Source organism: Musa acuminata, chromosome BXJ2-10 (assembly GCF_036884655.1).
Source record: "Musa acuminata AAA Group cultivar baxijiao chromosome BXJ2-10, Cavendish_Baxijiao_AAA, whole genome shotgun sequence".
Lineage (NCBI taxonomy): Eukaryota > Viridiplantae > Streptophyta > Magnoliopsida > Zingiberales > Musaceae > Musa > Musa acuminata.
In genome coordinates this window covers 20,291,766-20,307,325 of record NC_088347.1, presented here as the reverse complement: position 1 = coordinate 20,307,325, position 15,560 = coordinate 20,291,766, and positions in this window count along the sequence as shown.

Genomic DNA, 15,560 nt, shown 5'->3' with positions numbered 1-15,560 from the left:
ACTAAATGCAGGAGGAAGCAACACCCGCGTTACACCACCACGAAACTTGAGGGCACCTGAGCCTCATGGTTATGGAGGGGCCAGAGATGCCAAAGAGCTCGAGAATTTTCTGTTCAACATGGAACAATACTTTCGAGCTATAAGGCCCGATTCTGAAGATACCAAAGTTTCTATAGCAACAATGTATCTGAACGGAGATGCAAAACTTTGGTGGCGAACCCGTTAGGAGGAGATCCAACAAGGTCGGTGTCGGGTTGACATATGGGAAGACTTGAAGCGGGAGTTGAGAACTCAATTCCTACCTGAGAACACATAGTTCATCGCAAGAAGGAAGTTGAGACAACTCCGCCATAGTTCCACCATTCGAGACTATGTGAAATGATTTTTTGCACTAATGCTGGACATACAGGACATGTTCGAGAAGGACAAGTTGTTCAGCTTCCTCGATGGTTTGAAGCCATGGGCTCAACAGGAACTAAATCGAAGGAATGTCACCGATGTGGTCGGGGCAATTGCTGCTGCAGAAAGGCTCACCGACTTTGTTCCCTCCGAAGACCTAGGGAGAAGGAAATAATCTTCAAGCAATCGCCCTCCAAAACATTCTCGAGGGAAGGAGCTCGGGGGTGAACAAAAGAAGAAGAGTTCCCACAAAGGGCCAAGCCCGAAAGGCAAGGCCCCGAAACCTGGTGGATGCTTCTTGTGTGGAGGGCCACACATGGTGAGAGAGTGCCCACAAAAACAGGCACTCAATGCACTAACAGCTTCCATCCACCCTCCCAAATCGGACAAGGGCAAGGCTGTCGCCCTTAGTTCGAGTAGTTCTGAAGCCAGTAGTGACGATGAGGAGTTGCAAGGACCCCGGATGGGAGCCATGCGTTTGTTGAACGCCATGCGGGGTCAAGTGGGGGAGAACCCGAAGACAAGGCAATAAAAAGCAGGAAGTGGCGAGCTAATGTATGTTGACATCAAGCTCAATGGCCAAACACCTTGTGCTATGGTGGACACGGGTGCTACCCACAACTTTATAGCCGATCGAGAAGCAAAATGACTTGGGTTGATCTTGGAGAAGAGCCCAAGTCGAATGAAGGCAGTGAACTCAGAGGCCAGGCGAATCTCCGGGTTGGCGAAGGGAGTCCCCATCAAAATCGGGACATAGAGCGGGAACACCAACATGATGGCAGTGCCATTGGATGACTTCCAAGTGATTCTTGGAATGGAGTTTATGCACATGGCAAAGTTGGTGCCAATGCCGTTCTTGAACTTCCTATGTCTGATGGGAGGCGACGATCCCTGCGTGGTTCCTGTCTCTCGAAGAGGAACCAAGGAACCGCAACATATATCGGCGTTGCAACTAAAGAAAGGGGTGCAAAAAGGTAAATTAACCTTCATGGTTGCGATGAAGCTAGAGCCACTAGACGAGAAGGCCATTTAAGAACCTACTGTGGTGGCAAACGTCCTGAAAGAGTTCAATGACGTTATGCCACCCGAGTTGCCGAAGACTCTTCCACCACGCAGGGGCGTGGATCACAACATCGAGCTAGAGCTAGGAGTGAAGCCTCTAGCGAGACCACCCTACCGCATGCCCCCGCCAGAGTTGGCAGAACTCAGGAAGCAGTTAGGTGAATTGCTAAGCGGTGGTCTCGTCCGCAGCTCTAAAGCACCTTTCAGAGCTCCAGTTCTCTTCCAGAAGAAACAAGATGGGAGCCTCCGATTATGCGTCGACTACCGAGCCCTCAACAAAGTGACAATGAAAAACAAGTATCCCATCCCGCTCATTGCGGACTTGTTCGACCAATTGGGCAAAGGCAAGTATTTCTCAAAACTTGACCTTCGGTCGGGGTATTTGCAGGTGCGCATTACTGAAGGCGACGAAGCGAAGACTACCTATGTGACTAGGTATGGAGCTTTTGAGTTCTTGGTGATGCCTTTTGGCTTAACCAATGCTCCGGCCACGTTCTGCACTCTCATGAACCAGCTATTCAAGGAGTATTTGGATAAGTTCGTAGTCGTCTACTTGGACGATATCGTCGTCTACAATCAAACGCTCGAGGAGCACGTCAAACACCTTCGGACAATTTTCAAGGTTCTCAAAGAGAACACTTTGTTCATGAAAAGGGAGAAATGCTACTTTGCTCAAACTGAGATCTTATTCTTGGGATATCGAATCGGTGATGGCTCCATTCAGATGGATAAGTCGAAGGTGCAAGCGGTTGCGGAATGGCGAACTCCAAAGAAGGTGCTAGAGTTGAGATCCTTCCTTGGTTTCGTCAACTATTATCGATGCTTCATAGCGGGATATTCAAAGCGTGTAACCCCACTGACGGAGTTGCTGAAGAAGGAGCAGCCTTGGAAGTGGTCTGACAAATGTGAAATAACATTCCAAGATCTGAAGGTTGCTGTTATGGAAGAACCATTGCTCAAATTGCCAGACTATGGGGAGCCTTTTTAAGTCCATACAAATGCTTCAGACTTCGCTATTAGGGGAATACTCATGCAGGAGGGTCATCCGGTAGCCTACGAGAGCCGCAAACTCAACGAGACTAAGCGGCGGTATCTAGTGCATGAGAAGGAGATGACAGCGGTGATCCACTATCTACGAGTTTAGCGACACTACCTCCTCGAATCGCGATTTGTACTGAGGACGGACAACATCGCTCTGAGCTATTTCCAAACTCAGAAGAAGCTCTCCCCAAAGCAGGCGCGTTGGCAGGACTTCCTGGCTGAATTTGATATGGCAATGGAGTATAAGCCTGGGAAGGCAAATGTCGTGGCCGATGCATTGAGTCGGAAAGTGGAGCGTGTGAATGCCGCACAATTGGAGGGCGGAGGCCAAGCAAGTCAGGTGCACTCCAACTTCCTTTCCAGGATCAGGGATGGACTGTATAGTGACCCCAAGCAGTTATCCTGATGCAGCTCATCAAAGAAGGTAAGACACGACGATTTTGGGTCCAGGAGGGACTCATTTACACAAAAGGGAATAGAGTTTATGTTCCCCGAGTGGAAAATTTGAGGTGTGAACTCTTAAAAGAGTGTCATGATTCCCTTTGGGTTGGACACCCAGGCATTCACAGAACGTTGGCTCTCGTGGAGAGGGCCTTCTACTGGCCGAAGATGGGGACTGATGTGGAGGAATATGTTCAAACATGTCTTACTTGCCAACAAGACAAGATTGAGCAGCGGAAGCCGATGGGACTATTAGAGCCGTTGCCCATACCAGAAAGGCCGTGGGAGAGCATTTCCTTGGATTTCATATCAAGCTTGCCACTTGTAGGGAGACTCGGATCGATACTCGTGGTGGTCGATCGGTTTTCAAAGTATGCAACTTTCATTGTTGCTCCCCTACACTATTCAGTATAGGAGGCGACCAAGCTGATGATGAAGGATGTGGTGAAGTATTGGGGAGTCCCGCACAATATCATTAGTGATCGAGACGCTCGGTTCCTGGGACGATTCTGGACCGAGCTATTCAAATTGTTGGAGTCAAAGTTATACTTCTCTACAAGCCTCCACCCCCAGACGGATAGCTAGACTGAAAGGATAAACTTGCTCTTGGAGCAATATCTTCGGCACTACGTGAGTGCCAACCAACGAGATTGGGTGAAGTTGTTGGACATTGCCCAATTCTCCTACAACTTGCAGCGGAGCTCTGCATCCAACAAGAGCCCCTTCGAGATCATTACCGGACAACAACCGTCGACTCCGTACACCATGGCCATTGGGTATACTGGGAGTAGTCCATCAGCCTACCATTTCGCAAAGGAGTGGCATCGAAATACAGATATTGTGCGGGCTTACTTGGAGAAGGCGACAAAAAGGATGAAGAAGTGGGCAGACTTGGGAAGGCGACCGCAAGAGTTCAAAGTTGGCGATTTGGTGTTGGTAAAGCTCCAACCAGCATCACTCCAATTCTTTAGGAACAAATTCCACAAAGGATTGGTGCGCAAGTATGAAGGGTCCTTCCTAATTATCAGCAGGGTAGGCAACGTCTCTTACAAGTTACAACTGCTAGCGTGGCTCAAAATTCACAACGTTCTTCACGCCAGCAACCTAAAAGCCTACCACTCTGATCCACAAGATGCTTCCCGAAGTGTTCCAACTCGGCTACCTCCCATCATAGCCTCCTACGAGAAGCGAGTTGAAACCATTCTGGCGGACCGCAAGATAAAGCTACCCAACGGAGTTGAGCAGATATAGTACTTGGTGAAGTGGCGAAAGCTTCCCCGAACTAAAGCCAGTTGGGAGCCTGAAGATACCCTACGACATGAAGAAGAGATCATCAACAACTACCAACAAGCGTCGACGAGGGCATCGATAGTTTAAGTGGGGGGAGAATATCGCGAACGGTCGTCGCGCACCCGCAACAACTCCATTCAACGAACCGTTCGTCGTTCTCATCTATATGTACAGTTACTTGGCAGTCTATTTTGCCTTGGTTTTGAATCATTTTTCTTGTAAAAATATAAGTTTGAACAAGCTGTAGCGTTATAAAGCGACCGCTCACCGAACCGAGCAAAACAGCCCCAAAACAGCCCAAAACAGCTCCGTTTTCATGTGTTGCGGGCTGATTTCTGGAATCTGCCTCCGCTCACTAAAACGTCAGCCATCTTAGCCCCTTGGAACCCCCCGGGTGGCACAAGGATGGATGAGGCTTCAGTATAGTATCGAGCGTTGAACACTCATTCGCAAGTTCGCACGTTGCCTTGACGGGAACTTGTTGTCGCGCCTGGGACTCAGTGAGCAGCTGTTTGTGGGCTTGCAGCTGTTCGTTCGACCTTCTAAAGCCTTTGTTTTCCCCCTCTCCCTCTTTTCTCTTATGCACGCAAGGTGCTCGCTGAATTGCTTGTAAAGCTTCCCCTCTTTTCGCAAGACGTCGGGACTTGTCCGTCGCTTGTTCTTTCGAACTAATCAACTTTCTCTTTTACAAGTCCTTCGGGACCTACAAGAGGTTACAAGTGGGCTGATCTTTGCGAAGCAATATTGCAAGGGCGAAGTGCGACTTAGGCAACGCAAGCTAAGTTTGCGTCTTGGCCGTAAGGGTGCCTCACGCCTTAGACAATTCCAGCTAAGGCCGTGACAGGACGTTCATCGGAAGTTTTGTCGGAATTGACGGAGAAGTCTAGGAGCTTGCCAAAGAAGCTCGTCAGAACTCACTAAGAAGATCATCATGAAGTCTAAGAGCTTGCCGGGAGTCTGTTGGAACATTGCCGAGAGATCGTCGGATGTTCGCCAAAAGATCGCCGGAAGCTCACTAGAAGAAACCTAGACTTACCGAATTTATTTATCTTAGTGTATACCTTAAAATTAGTAGTTAGCACATAATTGGGTTGGAATTGGGCAAACTCAATTAGGGGCCAACTATGCCCAAGTTTGGGCTGTGTTGGGCCAAGTGAAAAGGCTCAAATAGTGACCTAACAGGTGAAACCATCGTGACACAATCTTCGAGACTATGTCAGGCGGTGGCACCGCCCATAAACAGTCTTTGAGAGATTGTCAAGCAGTGGTACCGCCCAATGGCAGGGTGTTAGGCGATGGTACTACCCAATGTCAGTGCTGTAGGCAGTGGTATTGCTAGGACCCGGAAAACCTGAGATGAGACATTTTTAGGCTCCAAGTTTGAATCCACTTGAAGCCTATAAACCCCTCTCATCCTTGGTTAACATACATAAGAATTGAGAGCAAAAAAAGTAAAAAAACTTTATTATAATCTTGTGAGAACTCATCTTAAGCTCTAAGTATTAGTCTTACTTAAGAGAGGAGTGAAGGGGGTTGTAAAGGTTCTCTCCTGAACTTGTCAAAAGGAGAATCGAGTTGTAAGGATAGTTGATCTTTGCCTATTGAAGGAAGATCGTTTGTGGATGTCGGTGGCCTCGACGGAAGAGGAATCAGTGGAGTAGATGTAGGTCACGACGACCGAACTACTATAAAACTTAGTTTGCATTTCTATTCTTGCTATTTACCTTCATTGCAAACTGCTTACTTGCTTTACTTCTACTACGCTTACGAACAAACACTCAATTTCAAGTTATCTTCTAAGATCGATTTTTATCGTACGAAGTTTTTATGAACTGACGTGATTTATCCACTGCACTAATTCACCCCCCCACCTCTTAGTGCTGACTTGGTCCTAACAGTTGGTATTAGAGCTACGTTTTTTCTTATTTGGTTTAACACCCAAGAGAAATGACTCTTTTTGACTTTCAAGAGGGCTTTTCTATCGTTCGTCCTCCTATGTTCAATGGGACGGACTACATTAATTGGAAAACTCGAATGAAAGTTTTCTTGCTTTCGTTGAATCTCGATTTATGGAATATAGTTGAATTTAGTTTTCAAAAGTATTTTACTCCAATGAACGAATTGAATGATTTGGAGAAGAAATTTTTTTCTTTAAATGCTAAAGCTATGAATGCTCTATTTTGCGCCTTTGACAAAAATGAATTCAATCGGGTTTCTACTTGCGAAACGACTTTTGATATTTGATACACACTCAAAATCACACAGTAGTAAAGTTAAAGACTCTAAAATAAATATTTTGATGCGTGATTTTAAATTATTTCATATGGAACCAAGCGAGGCTATTGGAGATATGCACATTTGTTTTACGGATGTCGTCAATAGTTTAAAAGCACTTGATAAAAGTTTTTCAAATCTTGAACTTGTTAATAAAGTTTTACGATCACTTTCAAAAAATTAGGATTCGAAAGTAACGATAATACAAGAATAAAAAAACTTAAACTATTTTCCGATTGAAGAACTTATTGGGTCTTTGATGACCTATGAAATGACGTGTAATGGATATGAAGAACTCGAGAACAATGTTCCAAAGAATATCAAAGATTTGACACTTAGAACTCAATATGACCACTTAAGCGAAAGCTCAAGTGATGATAATTTTGAACTTCTCATTATAAAATTTAAAAAAATTCATGAAACAATAATTAAAGAATAAAAATAAACTTAAAAAAAAAGTTGCCAAAGAACAAGAAAGCACTCAAGGTAACTTGAGACGAAACGAATGCATCCGAAGACGAGGAGCAAACCGATGAAAACGAAGTAGCGAACTTCACTTTGGTGACTCTTGACAATGAGGTAAACAACTCAAATTAAACTCCTTTATCTTACTTTGAAATTACTTGATGTATTTCATGAGTCATTTTTTTAGTTTAGAAAAATTATATATATATATATATATATATATATATATATATATATAAATACATCATGCTTCTTTTTTTAGTTATTTTAAAAAAAGATCATAACAATTTCATGTTTGATGATATAGGAATAAAAATGTTAAAAATGTAATGCTTATACACCAAATAAGATTACTTCTATGAATGCTTAAATGTTTGTCGGGATGATGTTTTGTGATAAAGCATGTTTTTCGGTTTTAAACATGATGGATGGTTTTCATACAAAAAACTTGAGCATATTTATATGAAATCAATCACATAAAATGAAACATATAAAAAAAATATATTATCATTAGAATTAAAATGATAAATTAAATCTCTTGTTTGAAGATGCCTTATGTTCAATGAAACCATTCTTGATGTCTTAATGAAAATATTAAGATGTTTTATATCATGCTTAATGAGTTTATAGTTTGAAACTATGCATGTTATACCTTGAAAACTTGAAACCATGTTTTGATATCATGCCCAAAGTAATGATGCATAATGATCATGCTTAATGAGCTTATATTTCAAAATTATACATGATGATTCTTGTAATTTATGACTTATCGATCTTTGCCGTAATGAAAGTTTTTTTTTTTAGTTTTAAACGTTGATACATATTTTTATTTGGCATAAAAATTTGGGCATGCTTATATGAAATCAATCACATGAATTGAAACATAAAAAAGAGGAAAGATTTTTCCTTCAAAGATTTCCTTTTCTCTACTTTATCGATTTTTTAAAAAGGAGATTAATGAATCTATTTAAGTTATTTTATAAATCTCTTGAACTATTAAAGTAATTTTGATGATTTGAATTTGAATGAAAAATTTTCAATCGAATCATGAACTTTGTTTTGATTTCTCTACTTGAGCTATCTTTTATGAAAATCAAAATATTTTCTATCTTTAATGATTTCTTCATACCATTTACTAAAGAAGAGACTTATGCAAACAAACTATGACCTTGATAATGGTTTGTAATGGTTTGAAATTATGCATATTATATGTTGAAGACTTGAAACCATGTTTTGATATCATGTATATCCAAGTAATATTGATTTGATAAATTGAATGAGTTGAAAATGAATGATGAATTTTCTCTTGATTATAACTTGTGATATTTTTTTTATATGAATCATCATCTTGATTTCTCGATATTTGATACTTGGAAATCTTTCTATGAATTGAGATCATTTTTTCTTGTTTCTTTTTTCTATTCACTAAAGAGGAGATTTTCTATATGAATCATGTCTTTTGGTATTCACATGATCTTTGATATTATCTTTCATGACATGATGTGTAATTCATTTGCATTTGTGGTTGTAAACCTTATGTTATAAGTAGAGCATTGATGTAAAAAAAAGGGTACCAGTATATTCTTCCACCCTTCTTCTTTCTTCTTTTTGACAATGACAAAGGGGGAGATAAAATCTGCTAGCTTGCATGATGATATATGCAAGAAGAAGCTCAAACTTGTTAGCTTGTACATCACAAAGAGAGCAAAACTTGCTAGCTTGCTCATCTCAAAGAGAAGCAAGAAGTGATATCTTGCAAATCTCAAGAGAAGTAATGTTTGCTAAGCTACACATTTCAAAAAGATGCAAAAATATGCTAGCTTGCTCATCTCAAAAGAGAAACAAATATTGCTAACTTGCATATTCCAAGATACACAAGTTACTTTCTTGAACATCTCAAATATTGCTAGCTTATATTTTCTAAAATGATATAAAATTTGCTAACTTGCATGTTATTATATAATGTAACACTTGCTAAATTTGCTAGCTTACAAATTACAAAAAGAAAAACTTGCTAGGAAGCAAAAGTGTTATCTTGCACATCTCAAAGAGACGCAATACTCATGATGCATGAATATCTCAAAAAGTCACTAGCTTGCTTGTAAAATGACGTAAAATTTTGCTAACTTATGCTTTGCAAAAGAAGACAAACATTGCACTTCTCAAATGAGAAGAAAGAAAATTACTAGCTTATATGATGATAAAACTTGAGATTATGTTTATTATGTAATGATTTGAAATTATGTCTAAACATTTGCTAGTTGCACTTCTCCTTTTTGTTGATGACAAAGGAGCAGAAGGTTTGATGGCAATCATGCATGGAATGATATATTGAAATTTTGGATCATGTATGATTTTATGATGACATATGGCTTGGACTCATAGTGATCTCATGATTATATTTGCCTTGACTTAAATTCAATTTTTGAATTCAAGAGTTCTATCAATATGGCATATTGATAGGGGGAGTTAAGGTTAACTCCGCCATCAATTGGTTGTCATCATCAAAAAGGGGGAGATTGTTGAATCTCGAATTTTGATGATGAAACCAATTAATAGTGTTTATCTTATCTGCATTTTGAGTGACGCAAGATTCTTTGATTAGGAAGAGACAATTAAAACATGAAGAATCATGTTGGGTCGGAGTAGAATATGTCAGAAGATTGGACGTCAAGCCGGAGGATCGATCGATGTATCGGCAGAAGACTTCGGGCCATGGGTTCGGGCATCGGGCCAAGAAGAATGAAAATTGCGCTAAAGATATCAGAGTTACAGAGGTCAACTAACCGATCGGGCAATAGGTCGCAAGAGAGGACGATGCACCGAAGATTCGGATGAAGCGTCAATGAACCAATGACATGTTGGACAACATTTGATTAGCTTTATAATAATTATTTAGATTGAAGTAGGTTTTAAGTGTGTAGAATTAATTACGATAGCAATTAAGACATAAAACAAAATGAAGTCCCGGAGTCAAGAACGAGATTTCATTGGGAGTTCGAGAGTTCGTCGGAAGTCCGGATGTTTGTCAAAAGTTCAGTTGGAATTGACTGAGAAGTCTAAAAGCTTGCCAAAGAAGCTCATCAGAACTCACCAAGAAGATCGTCGTGAAGTCCAGGAGCTTGCTAGGAGTCCGTTGGAACATTTGCCAAGAAATCGTCGGAAATTCGCTAGAAGATCGTTAAAAGCTCATCGGAAGAAACCGAGACTTACCGAACTTATTTAGCTTAATGTATGCCTTAAAATTCATAGTTAGCACATAATTTGGTTGGAATTGGACCAACTCAATTAGGGCCTAACTGGACCTAAGTTTGGGCTGTGTTGGGCTAAGTGAAAAGGCCCAAACAATAACCTAATAGGTGAAATCGTTATGGCACAGTCTCCGAGACTATGTCAGGCGATGGTACCGCCCAAACACAGTCTTCGAGAGATCGTTAGGTGGTGGTACCACCCAGTGGCAAAGTGTCAGGCAATGGTACCGCTCAGTGTCACTACTATAGGCGGTGGTATTGCTAGGACCCGGGAAACCCTGGATGAGACCTTTTTAAGCTCCAAGTTTGAATCCACTTGAAGCCTATAAATACATTTCTTATCCTTAGTTAACATACACAAGAATTAAGGGCAAAAAAAGTAGAAAAACTCTGTGATAATCTTGTGAGAACTTCTCTCAAGCTCTAAATGTTAGTCTTGTTTAAGAGAGGAGTGAAGGGAGGTTATAAAGGTTCTCTCCTGAACTTGTCAAAAGGAGAATCGAGTTATAAGGGTAGTTGATCTTTACCTATTGAAGGAAGATCGTTAGTGGATACCGGTGGCCTCGACGGAAGAGGAATCGGTGGAGTGGATGTAGGTCACGATGACCGAACCACTATAAAACTTGGTTCGCATTTCTATTCTTGCTATTTACCTTCACCGCAAACTATTTACTTGCTTTACTTCCACTATGCTTATGAACAAACATTCAATTTCAAGTTATCTTCCGAGATCAGTTTTTATCGTACGAAGTCTTTTTTGAACTGACGTGATTTATCCGTTGCATTAATTCACCCCCCCTTAATGCCAACTCGATCCTAATAATTCTCCCCCACTTAAATTGTCGATGCTCTCATTGACGCTTGCTAGTAGGCTTTAATGACTGTTTCTTCATGTCGTAGGGCATCTTTAGGTTTTCAATTAGCTTCTGTTCGGGGAAGCTTTCACCACTTCACCAAGTATTCAATTTATTTTGCTCCATTGGTTAGTTTTATCTTGCAATCCACTAAAATAGTTTCAACTCGCTTCTCGTAGGAGACTCTAGTGAGGTGTAGCTAAGTTAGAACACTTTGGGAAGCATCTTATGGATTCGAGTGGTAGGCTTTTAAGTTACTTGTGTGGAAAACATTGTGAATTTTGAGTCATGCCGACAGTTACAACTTGTAGGAGACATTACCTACCTTGTTGATAATTAGGAATATTCCTTGATGTTAAGATTGAGTTAGCACTAAATGTTAGGAATGAGTCGGTACTAAGAGGGGGGGGGGGGGGGGGGGGGGGTGAATTAGTACAGTGGATAAAAACGTCGGGTTCGTTCGTTTCGTACGATAAAACCGATCTCGAAAAGATATTAAACTTTAAAGCATTCATAAGAGAGTAATGAGAAAGTAAAGAAAGTAAGGAGGTTTGCAGTAAGATAAATTGCACAAAAGAAAAGCAAACTAGATTTTTATAGTGGTTCGGTCGTTGTGACCTACATCCACTCCCGATTCCTCTTCCGTCGAGGCCACCGGTATCCACTATCTATCTTCCTTCAATAGGCGAAGACCAATTACCTTTTACAGCTCTTTCTCCTTTTATCGGGTTTAGGAGATAACCCTTATACCCCCACTTACTCCTCTCTCAAACTATTCTAACACTTAGAAGAAGGAGAGGAGTTCAAATAAGATTGCAACAACGTTTCTTTCTTTTTTCACTCTCAAAACTTGTGTAGTTTAACCAGGGATGAGAGGGGTATTTATAGGCTTCAAGTTGATTCAAACTTGGAGCCTAAAAAGGTCTCATCCTAGGTTTCCCGGGTCTTGGCGGTACCAATGCCTACAACATTGACATTGGGCGGTATCACTATCTGGAAGATTGTGTTTGGGTGGTACCACCACCTAACATTACCATTGAGTGGTATCACCACTTGACATAGTCTCGAAGACTATGTCACGACGGTGCCACCTGTTGGGTCACTGTTTGGGCACAAATGGCCCATAATTGGGTTGGTCTAATTCCAATCCCAATTATATGTTAACTACGAAATTTATGACATTTACTAAGCTAAACAAGCCTGTAAGTCTAGGTTTCTTCCGGTGATCTTCCGACGATCTCTCGGTAATGTTCCAGCGGACTCCCGGCAAGCTCCTGGACTTTACGATGATCTACTTGGTGAGTTCCAATGAGCTTCTTCAAAAAGCTCCTGGACTTCTCGGTCAATTCCGGCAGAACTTCCAATGAACGTTCGAACTTCCAACGAACTCTCGAACTCCTAACGAAATTACGTTCTTGACTCCGGGACTTCATTTTGCTTTATGCCTTGCTATCGTAGCTAATCCTGCATACATAAAACCTACGTCAATCTAGACAATTATTATAAAGCAAATCAAGTGTTGTCAAGTATGTCATTGGTTTATCGGCGCTTCGTCCGAATCTTCGGCTCATCATTCTCTCGTGCGGCCTATTGCCCAATCCGCCAGTTGACCTCTGTAACTCTGATTTACTTAGTGCAATTTTTACTCTTCTTGGCCCGATGCCCAAACTCATGGCCCGAAGCCTTCTGCCGATACGTCGACCGATCCTTCGACTCGACGTCCAATCTTCTAACATGTTTTTCTCTGGCCCAACTGCTTTAATTGTCTCTCTCCGATAGAAGCATCCTACGTCACTCAAAATGCAAAATAAATCATAAACACTATCAATTAGTTTCATCATCAAAATCCAAGATTCAACACTAGGGGGGTTGAATTAGTGCAACGAGAAAAATCACGTTGAGTTAGAAATCTCGTTCGATAAAATCATTTTGACAAAGCCCGTATAAGAAATATGTTTCACTTAAAAGCGTATGGAAGCATAGTGTAAGTAATAATTTAGTTTGCAATAAAAGTAAATAGCCAGAAGTAAATGCAAACCAGATTTTTATAGTGGTTCGGTCGTCGTGACTTGCATCTACTCTAAATTTCTCTTCCATCGAGACCATCAGCTTCCACTACCGATCTTCTTTCAACTGGCAAAAATTAATTACCCTTTTCACTCTTTGTCCTTTTCACAGGTTTAGGAGACAACCCTTATAAGCTTCTCTTTCTTAGATCTCACTTCTCTCTTTAGACGAACTTCTAAATACTAGGAAGAAGTGATCATAAATCCTAAGAGAGTTTTCTAATTTTTCTCAAGTATTTTTCCCCCTTTTTTAACTCAATTTTGTGCTCAATTCTTGTTATCCCATGCAATAATAGCTAGGGTTTTTATAGACCCCAAATGGCTTCAAAATTGAAGCCAAAAAAGGTATCATCCAGAGTTTCCCAGGTCCTCGCGGTACCACTGCCAGTGCTGGGCGGTACCACTACCTGCAGCACTGATACTAGGCGGTACCACCACCCAATCTAGCGGTACCATCACTTGGGAGATTGTGTATAGGCAATATCACCACCTAAACTAGCGGTACCATCGCCTGACATTGGGCGGTACCACCGCTTGATATTATCTCGGAGATTATGTCTTGGAGACTAAGCTTTTGGCGGTGCCACCGCCGACTTGACCCAACTTTTGGGTCACTAAATGGGCATTTCTCTTGACCCAAAATAGCCCCAATTCGGGTCCAATTGGCCCATAATTGAGTTGACTTAATTACATTTTAAACCAACTTAATTAGACTTAAACTAACTCGATCTAGACAAATTATTACAAAGCACAAATCATATGTTGTGTTGCATGTTATTGGTTCTTTCGACGCTTCGTCTGATTTTTCGGTGCATCATCCTCTCCTTTGGTGTATTGCTCAATCAACATATTGTCTTCTCGCAACATTCGATCTCCTTAGCGTAATGTCCGATCTTCTTGGTCCGATGCCCGAATTCATAGCACGAAGCCTTCTACGACATGTCGATCGATCCTCTAGCTTGACGTCCAATCTTTTGATATGTTCAACTCCGGCCCAACATCTGATTCCTCCTACTTTAATCAATTTTCCTCTCCTAATCGAAGTTAGTCCTGTATCACTCAAAACACAAATTAGATCACAAACACATTAATTGATTTCATCATCAAAATTCGAGATTCAATAGTTTTGGTCATAATAGTTGGTATCAAAGTCAAGTTTCTCTCAATTGGTTTAACACCCAAGAGAGATTAAATGGCTTTTGCTGACAACCAAAAGGGTCACTCTATCACTCATCCTCCTATGTTTAATGGGATGGATTACACGTATTGGAAAACACATATGAGGGTTTTCTGATTTCTATAGACTTTGATTTATGGAATATTATAGAATATGATTTTCAAAAATCCTCTAAACTAATGAATGAATGGAATGATTTTGAGAAAAATCATTTTCATTAAATGCTAAAACTATGAATACTTTATTTTGTGCTTTAGACAAAAATGAGTTTAATTGTATTTCGACTTATGAAACTACACACGATATTTGACACATACTTGAAGTTACTCATGAAGGCACAATTATAGTAAAAGAATCTAAGATTAGTCTTTTGGTACATAGTTTTGAATTGTTTCGAACGAAGCCAAGCGAAACCATTGGTGATATATACACCTGTTTTACAAATATTAGCAATAAATTAAAAGCTCTTGGTAAATCTTTTACTAATCTTGAACTTGTTAATAAAATTTTACAATCTTTTCATAAAAAATTAGGATCCAAAAGTAACTCAAGAAGCAAAGGACTTGAACTATTTTCCTTTTGAAGAACTCATAGGGTCATTAATGACCTATAAAATAATTTGCAAGGCACATGATGAATATGAGAACAACCTTCCAAAGAACAAGAAGGATATGACACCTAGAACAAAATAATACCACTCATGTGAAAACTCAAGTGATGATAATGATTTTAAACTCCTCACAAGAAAATTTAAAAAGTTCATAAAAGAATAATATAAGAATAAAAATAAACTTAAGAAGGACACAATAACTTATTGTGAATGCAAAAGGCTAGAGCACTTCAAAAGCGAATATCTACAACTGAAGAAGAAGAAAGCACTAAAGGTGATTTTGGATGAATCAAGTGTATTAGAATATGAAGAGCAAACCAATGAAGGCGAGGTGGCGAACTATGCTTTGATGGCTTTCAACAACAAGGTATGTGACTCACCCGAAATGTCTTTACCTTACAATGAATTAATTGATGCATTCAATGATTTGTATGATGAATTTAAGTTTGTTGGCAAAAATTATAAATTGTTAAACAAAGATCATGCTTCTCTCTTTAGTAAAGTTGAAAAATTAAAAAATGAGCATGATAATTATATATTAACCTCTTGTACTAAATATGAAGAGTTAGACTTAATCAAAAAGGAAAATATGGCATTACAATAAACATTAAAAAAATTTAAAATTGGTAG